The sequence below is a fragment of the Bison bison genome, unplaced genomic scaffold, assembly GCF_000754665.1.
Source record: "Bison bison bison isolate TAMUID 2011002044 unplaced genomic scaffold, Bison_UMD1.0 scf7180017864042, whole genome shotgun sequence".
NCBI classification, from domain to species: Eukaryota; Metazoa; Chordata; class Mammalia; order Artiodactyla; family Bovidae; genus Bison; species Bison bison.
In genome coordinates this window covers 2,524,562-2,539,524 of record NW_011494614.1, presented here as the reverse complement: position 1 = coordinate 2,539,524, position 14,963 = coordinate 2,524,562, and the positions used below count along the sequence as shown (strand labels likewise).

Genomic DNA, 14,963 nt, shown 5'->3' with positions numbered 1-14,963 from the left:
TACCAAATATCCAATTTATGGGGTGCAGACAAATTGACTATTAGGGAAAATGGAGTACTTGGATGATACTTTGCACAGTTTTGGGTATTTTTCCTTACCATGATGGAAGAAGAAGACAACTGAAGTAAGTCTGCCTCTTTTATGACTAACTTACTGGGTGACTAAAGGGAAAACACTTTGGGGTTTTTGACAACAGGTACGCACATGCCAAATATGACACATGGGCCAGTCTCCATTGGCAAGAGTCTGGCTGCTTCCACCTTGCCCTTTTGCTTGTGTTGTTGAACACTTTTGAAGCGAGGCATACCCTTCTCTCCCCACCTCATGCAATGACCTGTGTGTGTACCACATTCTTTAGAAGAATCAGGTTAAAAAACACAGGGGTAATTTTTCAAAAAACTGTTATTCTGCCCATGACCTTGGCTCCTGTAAGATAAAGACAGTCTTTGGAGCCTGTTATTAGACTCGAGGTTCTGGACAATCTCTTCAAGTCTCAGTTTCCTGTGAACTTAAAATCCCTACCTCATAAAAATGTGCTCATGAATGACTTCATGGGAATTAACCTAACACGGATCCGGCATTTGATAACTTACAACCACTATTATTATTTTAACTGGATAGCAATTACAAATTTAAAAATCTAGAATATTTAAAGAATAAGCTCATGTTAGACTTCAGGTCTTCAAAATATGAGGATTAGACTCAAACTACAATCTTAAGAGATTTACAGCTATTTTCTACAAGATGAAAAGACAGATTCCCTTACAGTTTTTTTGAATAGACAGGTAGGATGTAATTAAAAGGGAATCCCAGATCTTCCCTGGAATGATAAACAGGCACTTTAGAAACATCTTAATTGGCCAGTGAACAGCTTTCTTTTGTCCAACTTTCCCTACCCACTTTACAAGGAAAATCATAAGAAGGACAAGCCAAGCCAAGCAAAGGGCATCTATCTACCACTTTAAAGAACAGTTTATGTGCACAGTTGCATGGAAACCACTTCCTTTGGAGCCATACGTGAAATTATGATTTTTTTTTTTTTAAAACCCAGTCAAAGCTGTTGCCACAGTACAAAAATTTAGCTGTCTACTTGCTTCTTTTAAGTAACACAAGTCAAGAGATCCTTTCAGACATAACTTCCTCTTTTTCAGATTTTATTCCTCCCTCCTGGGAAAGAAAAAAAAAAAAAGCATATCTCTCAACTTCATCAGAACAAACACGCTCAGAACTCTAAGAGGAGAAAATAATGATTATATGTTGCTAAGTACTATTTAGTAACAAAGACTTGGGCCACAGGAATGATGATGTCACCCACAGAAAGAGGAACATTTACACTTTTGAAAGAGATTCTTTTCCAACAGGATGGGTCACCATCAGAAGAACAAAGCCAAATAAGGCAGGAGAGTCTGCTTGGCCAGGAGAAGGCATTCTTAGTATCCAATGCTAGAGAAATTATTAGCCCCAAGTTAACTAAATAGAGTCACACCCCAAACCCACACGCCTTTTCTGTGATCCCCTCTTGAACCTAGTTCATGTCAACAAACGTGTACTACTCTATGGCAGAAATCCCATTAACTCCCACAGCAGATTTGCTTCTTGGTTAAGTTACCCAACTATAGTAAGCAACAGGTCAGAGAGTGGCTTCATGTTTCAGGACTGGTCTCTTAACATTCACACACGGTAGATAAGCATATATTTATTCTCTCACACACCAGCACTTAGAAACCACATACCATCTCACACTTTGCATTAATCCGATAACATGGTGAGTCATCATGCCCACAAATGTATGTGATAGGATGGAGTGCATTGCTTAAGTAGCATGTAAGTCATTTGCACCCTCCACACTTCCCAATACTGGTAGCATAATGATTTTCTACTTAGGTACTGTCAGGAGCATGTAAAAGTTAGCTTCTAACTCCTACAGTATCATGTCTGCCTGCCTTGGGGAAATTATCATTGTGTTCCCCTCCACACCACCCATGCCAATCTTCTAGCACACACTCAGACCAAGGTCACAGTAGATTTTTTTTTTCTGCTTAGACTCTTAACCCAAATCAGATATAGAAACAGCCATACTAGTTGCAATTCACTTTTTAAGTATAGGGGGAAGCCATTTGCTCCTAGATATTGAGTCTGCTTACTCCATTTTTAAAAAAAAATAATATATCTTTCTCAGTAAATCAGCTTATATTCCCTTCCCAAATCATACCCCACCTCCAAACTCCCTCAAAAAGTTTTTAATAATAATATTAATAATAATAATAAGTGTTATTTAATTGGGTCATTTAAAGCTCTTGAGATGAGAAAAATAAATCAGAGGGAATTCATAATTACCATGGAAAATGCAATGTATAAGTTACTGCTACTTATAAGAGGAACAGGTTGATATTGCTAGGGTCCCTATGATCACTGACATTGAGATTTAGGAAGAATAAACAAAGGAACATCTGTTGTCTCTAGAGACTCTAATGTAGCCTTTTCTCTAGTCTTTTCTGCTTCATATCAATGCAGAAATGAAGTGCCTTATGACCCCATTACCAGACATCAGTGAATTTATTTTCAGTGGCCATGATTGGGGTCAATTAATCCACAGCAATTTTGCTGAAAAATCTCAAGTTGATAAATTTAAATTATATTTGAGACCTTTTCACTTTTATCAAACTCACACCTATTATGGAAATAAAAAGGCAAGAAAATGTAGTTAACCTCTGAAGGTAAAACTGAGCTTATCTGAAATTTATATAAATATAATAATTTAATCTCCTAAAAAAACTTTTGACCTATGTAGCAATTCCTGCCTCGCTTCAAACAACAGTTTACTCCCTGGCCTGTGTTAAACACAGATAATGAATGAGTCATTCATTGTATTCCTCCACCCCATCCACATATGCACACATCCTTGCAAATATTTGCTCACTTTGGACAACTCTTTTCCTTGACTTCCAACATAGGTGACCTGGCCCTTTGTCAACCTCACCTCCTTAGTTTTATGCCCCATTTCCCTCAAAGGACCAGACTCCTCCTTTCTACTTCTCAGATGTGCTAAGCTCATTCCTGTCTCTGCACTTGCCCCTCAATCTTCCCAGGTCACTCTTCCCTGAATCCATGGTGCCTTAGTCTTTTCAGCATTCAAGTCTTAGCTTAAGTATTACACTTTCAGAGAGGCCACCTCGGGAGGCCAGCTGTCTTTCTGTCCTTCTGCTTTGCTGAATTTTCTTCATGCTGCTATCATTATCTGAAATTCCCTTTTAAAAAATTTACTTGTCTACTGGTGTACTCATTGTCTTTCCCCACTAGACTAGAAGTTCAGCTCCTGGAGGGTGGAAACTTGGTCTTGTCCACGCTTCAAATGAAAACAGTCTTCTCACAAGAATTAAACTCTTCTCCTCACATAACCCACTTCCTGAGAAGAACCACAAAGTCAGGGACACCAAATACCTCCTGTGGTGAGGCCATAAAATGGGAAAAATTTACAATATTAAATTCATTTTTATAAATCATAATTCATAAAATATTAATATTTTTAGTTCTTTGAAATTAAAAAGTTTTAGTTCTTTGTAATTTCCCCTAAATTTATTGTCTTTTTCATGTAATAAAATGTGGATGATTCAATTTTAAAGTTGCTTCTTTTACTAAGCCTTGTGCCATCACTTCACCCAGGAGTATAGCTTTAGATTATTTTGATGTCTTGGGTGATACCTTATATTTTTCACATTGTGTCTCAAAATCCATTTCTTTAATATTTCCTCTACTAGATGGTAAGATTTCCAAGGCAGGGGTTGTACCATGTAAATCTATAAATTTCTAATAGCATCTAAACCACAGCTTTCCCTATCTTGTTTCTCAATAAATAAATAGTAGAAGCAATATAATACGATGATAAAAATCCAGCTTAGAGAAAAACACACCAAGATCAGTTATGTTACCATTATCAAGTTAGCTCTCTCTGAACCTCTCTCCCTTTTTCTCTTAAATCTGTAAAATAGTACATATTTCACAGGGTTGGTGAGGTATTAAATTACTCATGGGAAGCTTTTGACATACAATAATATTTTTAAATGGTATTAAAAAATAGTCCTAAAAAGTGACATACCATGTCACATGCAATGGTACTAAAAACTGATGCTAAAAATATAATAAAGCTATTATCATCATCATCACCACTATTCTTTGGGGCCTAAAAGTCTCAAGAACCAAGTTGTATGTTTATAACTTTAATCTTGACATTTTCCACAGACCAAAACCAAAACCAAACAAAAGTCAAAAACAATTTTCCTAGAGCAGCTTTATAATCCACTTTGAGATCTAAAATAGATCCAGAAAACATTTGCAAAATATGTGAACTATATGCATAGCCATGAGGGTGATTCATCAGGAAAGGATTCTGGAAGGAGATTGCTTTATATCTGGCTTGAAGAAAGCAATGAACCCTAACTGCAAAGATGAACATGCATGCTAAGCTGCTTCAGTCATGTGCAACTCTTTGCCACCCTATGGACTGTAGCCCACCAGGATCTTCTCTCCATGGGACTTCCCAAGCAAGAATACTGGAGTGGGTTCTTTCTGCAGGGATCTTCCAGAGCCAGGGATCGAACCCACATTTCTCATATCTCCTGCATTGGTAGGGGGTTCTTTACTACTAGCGCCACCTGGTAAGCCCAAAGAAGAATGGACAGGTGTTTTTCTTGGTGTTGAGGACAGGGACAGAAAAAGTGTAGAAGCAGTGAGGCAGCAATGCACAGAGATTGCCCCTCCATATTCTAAGAGGCTAGTGGCAGCCACTATGAACTCATCTCTTTTCAGCTCAGTGGAAAAAAGCCAACACACACCAAAAAGAGAACTTCTTGGTCCATTTGTTGTCTCCAGGGACCACTTTTTGGTTTCAGTTCCTTTCACTCAGTGGTAACAGAAGTATCCCCACCTGACAACTGCATGACAATTTAGAGTCCTACCATAACCATGGCCTCTTCCAGACCGCCTTGGGAGATAGCTGTTATTTTCATTATGCCTGTTTTATTTGTACATGAGGCTTAGAAATGTTGAAACATTTTGCTTAATAATTTATTTTAGCACCTACTATATTCCATGCAGTGTTTGAGATACTGTGGATATAACATGAACAAAACAGACCAAATCCCTGCCCTCATGGAACTTATATTCTAATGGGAGGAATGGACAGTAAATAATTGAGTAAAAAAAAAAAAAAAACTAAAATGTTATTTAGTATTAAATATCACTGGGATGGAGAAGGCAATGGCACCCCACTCCAGTACTCTTGCCTGGAAAATCCCATGGGCGGAGGAGCCTGGTAGGCTGCAGTCCATGGGGTCGCTAAGAGTCGAACATGACTAGGCGACTTCACTTTCACTTTTCACTTCCATGCATTGGAGAAGGAAATGGCAACCCACTCCAGTGTTCTTGCCTGGAGAATCCCAGGGACGGCCGTCTATGGGGTCACACAGAGTTGGACACGACTGAAGTGACTTAGCATAGCATAGCATAGCATCATTAGGATACACACACATAAGTATGCACACACACACACACACACACATACTGCTATGTATAAAATAGGGCTTCCTTGGTGGCTTAGTGGTAAAGAATCTGCCTGCCAGTGCAGGAGATACAGGTTTAATCCTTGAGTCAGGAAGAACCCCTGGAGAAGGAAAGGGCAACCCATTCTAGTATTCTTGCCTGGGAAATCCTGTGAATAGAGAAGCCTGGTGGGCTACAGTCCATGGAGTCGCAAAGAGTTGGACACAACTTAGCAACTGAGCATGCATGAGCAGGCATGTATAAAATAAGTAACTAATGAGAACCTACTGTGTAGCACAGGGAGCTCTACTCAGTGCCCTGTGATGACCCAGATGGGAAGGAAATCTGGAAATGAGGGGATATGTGTGTGCATATGGCTGATTCACTTTGCTGTACAGTGGAGGATAGCACAGCAATGAGGTGCAACTATACTCCAATAAAATTTTTATTAAAAAGTGAAAAAAAATTAAAGAAAATTAAAAGACAGTGAATGACTGGAGTAGGAACTCTACAATAAAATAGTTGGTGATGGAAGACATCTTTTTGGAGGAACATTTGAGCAGAGATCTGAATAAAGAATGCTTGTGTCTTTATTAAAGAATGTGTGGGAAGAGCTTGCTAAGAAAAGAGAAGGAAAAGTACGTGCAAAGTTAAGATACTCTAGGAGCAAAATAACGAGTGGAGTCAGAACATAGTGAATGAAAGGAAGACAGAGCGGATTTGAAGGCGAAGACGTAGGTAGATGGAGAGTCAGAGCATAGTGAATGAAGGGAAGACAGAGAGGATTTGAGGGCAAAGACGTAGGTAGATGGAGAGTCAGAGCATAGTGAATGAAGGGAAGACAGAGAGGATTTGAGGGCAAAGATGTAGGTAGAGGACAAGACATGAAGAATTTGAATTTTATCATACTTAAAATAGGAAGCCACTGAAGAATTTCAAGCATCGAGTTATATGATTTGGTTTATGTTTTAAAGAGTCACGCTGGCACTGGGATGCATGAGTAGAAAAAGAGAGATTTCTTAGGAGGATACAACAAGTACACAGACAGTGTCTCACATGATACTCAAGATGGCGGAAGGGGTGAGCCTGATCAGTGTTTTGATATATTTTGGAAAAATATATTTAATAGACTTGCTCATAACTAGGGTGTAAATGAAGCAAAGAGAAAAATTAGTGATGCTTTTGACCTACATAACTAAGTATAAGATGGTGCCATTTACTGAGCAAAGAAGATTGGAGATGGAGAAATGAAAAGTAGTGGATAAGTAGAATTTTTTTTCTTTTTGGACATGTTGACTTTGACATAACTGTTAACATCTGAGTGAAGAGCTTTAACAATAAGTTTGAGGTATGAACCCAGAAGTTGGCAGATGTTAAGGAGGTATGGATTTTTAAAAATTGAACTGTATGAGACTAGATATTTGGAGAGGGAAGACAAGTAACTTACCTAAGATCCACAGTCAGCAAGTGACAATTGAAATTGAAAATGAATCTTTTGACATCAACCCACTTTCTCTTGTTACCACAAATATTAGGATGTATTCATAGTTATAAGCAACTGGAGTAGAATATGGGGGAGGTCTGGGAACAGGAACATTCTAGAATAACTTATATGGAAGGATGAGAATTTTTTTTCAGTGCTTATGGACTATGAAAATTTATGGTTACTTCTTATCTTACTTTCCTTATCTAATTATTTGTTGTAAATAAGATGGTATTTGCACAATTAACTTTTAAAAAATCTCTGGAATGATAAACACATAAGGTTGGCCAAGTACCACAGATATTTATCTCCTTTCTCATTTGAAATGGTCATTTTCTGGAATATCCAAGAAAGTAACTGAATTTAGACCAGATGTAGACTGCATAAAGTGAAGAGGAACTAAAAAGCCTCTTGATGAAAGTGAAAGTGGAGAGTGAAAAAGTTGGCTTAAAGCTCAACATTCAGAAAATGAAGATCATGGCATCTGGCCCCATCACTTCATGGCAAATAGACGGGAAACAGTGGAAACAGTGTCAGATTTTATTTTTTTAGGCTCCAAAATCACTGCAGATGGTGACTGCGGCCATGAAATTAAAAGATGCTTACTCCTTGGAAGGAAAGTTATGACCAACCTAGATAGAATATTAAAAAACAGAGACATTACTCTGTAAACAAAGGTCTGTCTAGTCAAGGCTATGGTTTTTCAGGGGTCATGTATGGATGTGAGAGTTGGACTGTGAAGAAAGCTGAGTGCCGAAGAATTGATGCTTTTGAACTGTGGTGTTGGAGAAGACTCTTGAGAGTCCCTTGGACTGCAAGGAGATCCAACCAGTCCATTCTGAAGGAGATCAGCCCTGGGATTTCTTTGGAAGGAATGATGCTGAAACTCCAGTACTTTGGCCCCATGTGAAGAGTTGACTCATTGGAAAAGACCCTGATGCTGGGAGGGATTGGGGGCAGGAGGAGAAGGGGACGACAGAGGATGAGATGGCTGGATGATATCACCAACTTGATGGACGTGAGTTTGAGTGAACTCTGGGAGTTGGTGATGGACAGGGAGGCCTGGTGTGCTGCAGTTCATGGGGCCACAAAGAGTTGGACACAACTGAGCGACTGAACTGAGCTGAACTGAGACTGTGTAAAATTGAAATATAAAGGAAAAGTTCAACTAGTAATTCAAACAAGTATTTCTGAATTGTGTCATAAAATTTCAATTAGGTTGTATCAGGTTTGTTTAACAGAATTGGTCGCAAGCAAGTAGCAATTCCTCTTCATGACTTAAAAAAGATTAAATAAATTAAGAAAAAAAAATTAAAGCAATAATAATGCAAAGGAGAAAAATCTTAAAGCCAGAAACAAATGGAAACAAATAATCTAATTGTATTTTAAGTAAATATTATGATAACCTGAATAAAAAAAAAAAGAACAAAGAGTGAGGGATGGAGTGAGAGAGGAAGGAAGGAAAGTGTATTCATCTAATAATTTACAACTACAGTATTTGGTGGGGTATGAGTGTTGGGGAGAGAAGTGCACACAAACTCTGCCCTCTGTTTCAGTAGGTTTGCTTATTGTAGTAGCAGTTTGGGTAAAGCAATTTAAAGATTATTTTAGATGTATCATGCTGCTGCTGCTAAGTCACTTCAGTCGTGTCCGACTCTGTGTGACCCCATAGACGGCAGCCCACCAGGCTCCCCTGTCCCTGGGATTCTCCAGGCAAGAACACTGGAGTGGCTTGCCATTTCCTTCTCCAATGCATGAAAGTGAAAAGTGAAAGTGAAGTCGCTCAGTCCTGTCCGACTCTTAGCGACCCCATGGACTGCAGGCTACCAGGCTCCTCCGCCCATGGGATTTTCCAGGCAAGAGTACTGGAGTGGGGTGCCATTGCCATCTCCATTAGATGTATCATAAAATTGAGCAAATGAGTAAGCATATTCATATTGTTAGGATCCAGGGCTCACAATGCAGAAGAAGGAGCACAAAAATATGGAATTGTGGAGGGCAAGAAAGAACCCTCTAGGAATAGATTAGAATTAGAGCTATCAGATGAACTCATGATGTCTAAAACAGAGGTGTGTCTATACAAATTTTTTTTCATGAATGCCTATGATTTGTGAATGCATATTTGTGTGTTTATGTCTATGTATGTATATGCAATAATATATTTCTCCAGAAAGAGTCAAGAAGCAAAGATATGGCAGTGGCAGTGAGTATACAAAACTCCCAAATCTTAGCTTCTAACACTATTCCCCACTAAAGGAAATGAGAAATGAATGATTTCAGGGGTGATACAGGATGGGTACTAGAACATCTTATTCAGAAGAGTAAGAGAATACTTACTCGAATGATGAGGGCATGTTGCAAGGCATCAGAAGTCAGAAAGAGAGGGCTTCATTGGCTAAATGTGGACCATTTGAGCACCAAAATTATTAAGGTGGCAATAGCCATTGAAAATACAGAAATCCATGAGTTCACACCAGTGACAGATAAACATAAATTAATAATCAAATAAGTGGGAGGAAAGAGAGTTCTTTTGCTTACAGTAGAATGTGCAAGACTGATGCAAATGTTCAGGAAGTGCTGGAGTTGAAAAATCATCATTTGGAAACCATTTTAGTACAGATTGCATCAGATAGCACTGGTTAATGCTAAACCGACACGCGGAGCCGTCCTTATAAAATGGAGAAATTAGGCAACACCTTGATTAGATAGCCAAAATTAACACTCTCCATGTGGCATAGATGAGCATCACATGCCTCTAGATGTTGATTGCACCTGTATGTGCCGTATTCTAGCAGAAAATGCATAACCACAAGGTAATCATGAAAAAATGTCAAATATATAAAATGAGGAACTGTTGAAAAGAAAAAAAAAGTATGTGGATAAACTGTATTCTTTAAAATCTGCAACTCCATACAGAGAAATGTTGTTGAAAGGCTCCAAATTAAGGAAGGCTAAGGAGATACTACAACTAAATGTGATATGTGACATTAGAGTGAATTCTTTACTGGAAGGAGAAATATCATAAAAGTTATTATTAGATAAACAGTAAAGTTAAAATATGGACAAATATGAGATTAAAATATTATATCCATGTAAATTTGTGAAGTAGATAATTATATGTAACTGGTAAATAAGAAACTATTTTTAGTCATTACACAATGAAGTAAAGGGCCATGGTGTTTGTAACTTGCCCTCAAGTGGTTCAGAAAGAAAAAAAAAAAATAGACATAGAAAGATGGAAAGAATGAGAACAAATTATAAGTAAATGAGGTAAAATATTAAGATTAAGTAAACCTGGGTAAGGGAATAAGAGAGTTCCGTATACTGCTTTTATTTTTATAACATTTTTTGAGCTTGAATTTATTTCTAAATAAATACATTTTAAGTAAATGAAATATAACAAGCATATCTAGTGAGCATTTTGAAAAATCCATTGCCATAAGATATGTGATTTTATCTTACTGAGAAAGCCACCTAATTGCACTGAGAATGTTTTTATCCCTTCTCTAATTCAGATTTGTTCACTAGCACAGGAAAAGAATAAATGCATCTGCTTAAATATTTTTTTATGAAAAGTGAAACTAAATTTAACTAAGGTATACTTAAAGAAAAATTCTACTATTTTTTTTTTCAGAATCTGAAGAAACTGGTGATGTTTTTGAAGATCATATTACCACTTATATCGAAAAGAAGAATTCTGAGAATGTGGTGACAACTACATACATAAAAAACTAAAAGCTTACAATGAAATATCTGTAAAGTAGAATATTTTTCTTTAAATTTGGATTTTAAAATACAAATTTAGCGTTTTCCTCAATAATACTGAAACATTAAAACTTATTTATTGTATATATACAGAATAATGAAAAAATAAAACTGGAAGCAATTTGGAAAACATCAAATATAACTGCCTGATTTTAGTTCATGTAAAATAATAAAAATTATCAGTGATGTCAGGTAAGTGTTGGAAATACAACAACAATGCTCAAATAACAAATAATTTGCATTTTAAATATTTAAAAAATTAGCACTGTTTTTAAAAAATTTATTGGAGTAATGGTTGACTTACAATAAATTAGTGGTGTTTTTATTTTCTACACTGCAGTGCAGACGTGTACAGTCGACTGCATTTAATATATCGTTTTAAGTGGGAGTGTTCAGAAATATAAAAGGGCTTGCCCTTATTCTTTATATTTGCAGATATATACTTTCTTGTATGGAAATGAGATACACATTCTATCTCACAGACAAAATATACTGAGTATATTTTTGGGAAATACACAGTGCATATTTTTGGGAAATCAAGAATTTTCCAATTTATTTAACACATAGTTTTATTAGCAAAATAAATATGAATGCACTACATCTGATGCTTATCTGGAAATCATATGTGTTAAAAATAAATAGAAGATCAACAGATATAGGTGGATACAAATTTGCTTTTAAAAGGCTGAAAGACTCACAATACCTAGTTTTAGAGAATTTTTGTTTCTGAATTTAAAACATGCCATCCTTCTTAGTTTGCACTTAAACCATAACCTCTTTCAGGCAACAAGCTTTCTTGTGTCTATTTTTCTTTTTTTTTTTTTTGCAAATGGGGAAATGGCCCAAAGAAGGGAAAGCAAAACAAACAACAAAGAAATATTTCTGTATTTCAAAAGACCTTTTGGAAATCCAGTTGTCTATATCAGAAACAAATAATGTTGTTTCAAAGTAAAGTTATTATATGAAAGATGATATATTCGTCAGGGTGGGATAGAGTCTTCTGTTAGCAAGTCATTCTCTTCTACAGGTGGGCAGTTTTGGGAAGTTCATACTGTGAAAGAGAGATATAGCCAGGGAGTTATGAGATTAGCTGGATCAACCCTGGGTCTCAATCAACTGACAGGTCCTCAGCAATATCACCCACAGGTCACATAGTCAACTGTGTCTTATTAAGACAGATATAAAATTTCACAATGCCATACAGCAGTCATTTAGTTTTAACTTTTATTAGACTCAGTGAAAATCGATGCCTTATATAGTATGTCACATGAATATAATTCTAATGAAACATAGTAAAATATGTGTCTATAGTTCAAAAGTCAAAATTTATGTTTCCCAGCAATAAATTATTTACATTATGGTATCTACTTTCACTTAAAAATTTTGGATGTGGTTGTTCATTGGTCAGTTGCCAAGTCATGTCCAATTCTTTGCGACTTTGGATGTGGGGGCAAAGTCTAAATGTTTTATGTAATGACAGTGTGTGAAATAAAAAGTCTATGTAATAGAAATTCCTTGGTGGTCCAATGGCTAGGACTCCATGCTCCCAATGCAGGGGACCCTGGGTTCAATCCCTGGTCAGAGGATTAGATCGCACATGCCACAACTAAAAAAAAAAAAAGATCCCATGTGCTGAAACTAAGAGCCAGCGCAATCTAAATAAACAAATATTTTTTTAAAAGTTAATGAAAAAAAAGCCTATGCAATGCATCCAGCTGTTTTCCTAACAATACCAGGAATATCCCATTCAACTATCTACATGACTTATGCAAACACAGCCAGATAGGCACTGATTTTTTTTCTGTAGGTACAATTTTCTCAAAGGCAGAAAATATTCTAAGCTTATTTTCCATAATCTAGGACTAGGCTGTTCGTTCAGAGACTTTAATAATTCTCAACAACAACAACATCAACACATCTGTCTTACTAGCAAGATAGCATTTTCTCTATTTATTTAGCCTTTATTTGCGTTCTGAATTACAGCAGTGATCAATTTAGATTCTAATTTCCTTGGATTATGTTTTCTCTTTGTTGTCATCAGTTATTCAGTGTAACACCGCACTATGTATAGCATACACATAGCACATAATAGTTCATGATGTCAAAATATCTCATACTTAAAATTCTGGACATTTAAAAATATTTCCATCATTTTTTTTGAATAAAGAAGGGCATTAAAAATGATACTGTTGCAAATAACATAATGAAATTCTATGGAAGTAGTTGTATTTAATTGATATGTGATACATAAAGATGAAGGTGTATAATTTTAATGGTTTTCTCACAACTATCAGCTTAATTTTAAAATGTTAATTAGTTAAGAATTTCAAACTTTAGTCAACAGTTTACTTCCTGAATTTATAACACTATCAATCTGTTTTTATTTCTTTTTTTTTCCTCCTTATAATAAAAAAACAGCAACTCTTGTTACAACACTTGACATGAAAATAGTTTTTTTAAAAAAGCTTTTTTCCAGGTAATGTAGAACCAGTATGACAGTACTGTTTACCAAAATAGTAAAAATTAAATCCGTTAATTGATTGAACAATGTAGACTTTCTCTTTTGGAAGCCATGCTATTATTGTAACTGAAAAAGCAAACCAAGTCAAGTAAGCGTTTGCATTATTATTTGAATATATATATATGTTATATATGTGTGTGTATAAGTGCATTTTTCTTTTCAAAGATGTATTGAGATAAATTGTAATGATTTTGGCCAAAGTCATGGAAACCAACTGCTTTTAAAAGGAAGATTTAAAAATTGTTGTATAAAGAATACAATTGTATTAAAAACACTTAATTCATGTTAATATGTATAAACATTACTCTAATTGGGACAAACAATTGGAAAAAATTACATTGTATTTAGATTACTTTAGAATTTCCTAGTGAGATCAGTTTCAGCTTAGTTTGATCTCCAATTACAAATCCAAATGGTCTTTGTTTTAGTTCTTGCTCTGTTGTTAAGCATTAAACTGTAAACTGATCTTAAGACAAACATGAATTCATTTTTCTAGATCATATCATATACGCTACAAATTGCTTTTCTAAAGTATTTAAATATCACTGTAATGTGATGATATGAAAAATAACACTGAAATGTCCTTTTAAAATAATACATTTTCACAGTGAGTAAACAAATGCAAGAATATCTTTTCCCCAGAAAATGTTCAACTAATAATATGCAAAATTAACAAACCAATATATGTAGGAGAATTTACAAACGTTAAGAATTTACAAACGTTAAGAATTTACTGGAGCTGGGAAAGAAAAACGTTCTCAAAATTTATCATTAATATAAAAATTCTTTTAGTGTAAGTTGTGTACAAACTTACGAAGAAAGAGTATGTTTAACTTTGCAATTAAAATAATTTAATGGTCAATGAGAACTTTTAAAATTTCCAGCTTTTTAAAGATTGTATGAAGTTGAGACATTGTAAATTTGCTAAGCATTTTCATTTGAAATATTGACAACTTACTTGAGAGAGATATCCGGTTTAATTTAACTTACTTTGTAATCTGGCCAGTATTTAAATTGTTGTTCTATAAGTAACAACCCAAATAAAATGAAAAATAATAAGTAATACTTTCTTCTTACCTCTATATCTTATTTACAGTTGCTTGTTGGGCTGCTTAGAGAATTAAATTAAACTAACAGCACCTCAAAGAACTCTGTTCTCTGCTCTGCTCTCTTCTCTAGACAAATTTTTTTTTTCCCCCTCTGCAAAGTGATAGTCTACTGAAAGAGGAAGTTGTGAAACACCACAGTCATTATGCTTTATAAATTCTACAGAGAACAGAAAATTATTCACAAAGCTTACACATGAAATCATGGTAACAGCCTATAATTTGTGGGTATACATACAAAATTAATGTATATAGTTATATATGTAAGCAAATTTTAGAAAAGTTATAGAAATTTATACTTAAGTAATGTTCATTTATATGAGGAAACATCTCCTCTGCGGTTAAATGATAATCATAGAAAAACAGAAAATATTGCTCTATGTGGAAGAAATTGTCAAGCTGATATATGAGGAATAAACTTGCTTTTTCATAAGGCTAATTAATGTAAAGTCTTTGGAGTATGACCTAAATGCTAACCTGACTACAGACATTTTGTAAAAACAAAAAAACTTCAGTAAACGGGCATGTTCCTGGAATCTGAATAGTGGTT

At 35.4% G+C, this 14,963-nt stretch overlaps 1 protein-coding gene across 2 annotated transcripts in view; it reads right to left on the bottom strand.

Moving 5' to 3' along the window:
• The window catches only part of MBNL1 (muscleblind-like splicing regulator 1), a 220,794-nt gene extending 206,294 nt beyond the window's left edge, over positions 1-14,500 (bottom strand). Inside the window, exon 1 of one of the 2 annotated variants that reach the window (XM_010835406.1) lies at positions 14,385-14,500. The gene's annotated coding sequence lies outside the window, so the exon portion shown is untranslated. The remainder of the gene's footprint in view (positions 1-14,384) is intronic. The other variant, XM_010835396.1, reaches the window with a different exon arrangement.
• Positions 14,501-14,963: the final 463 nt, after the last annotated feature.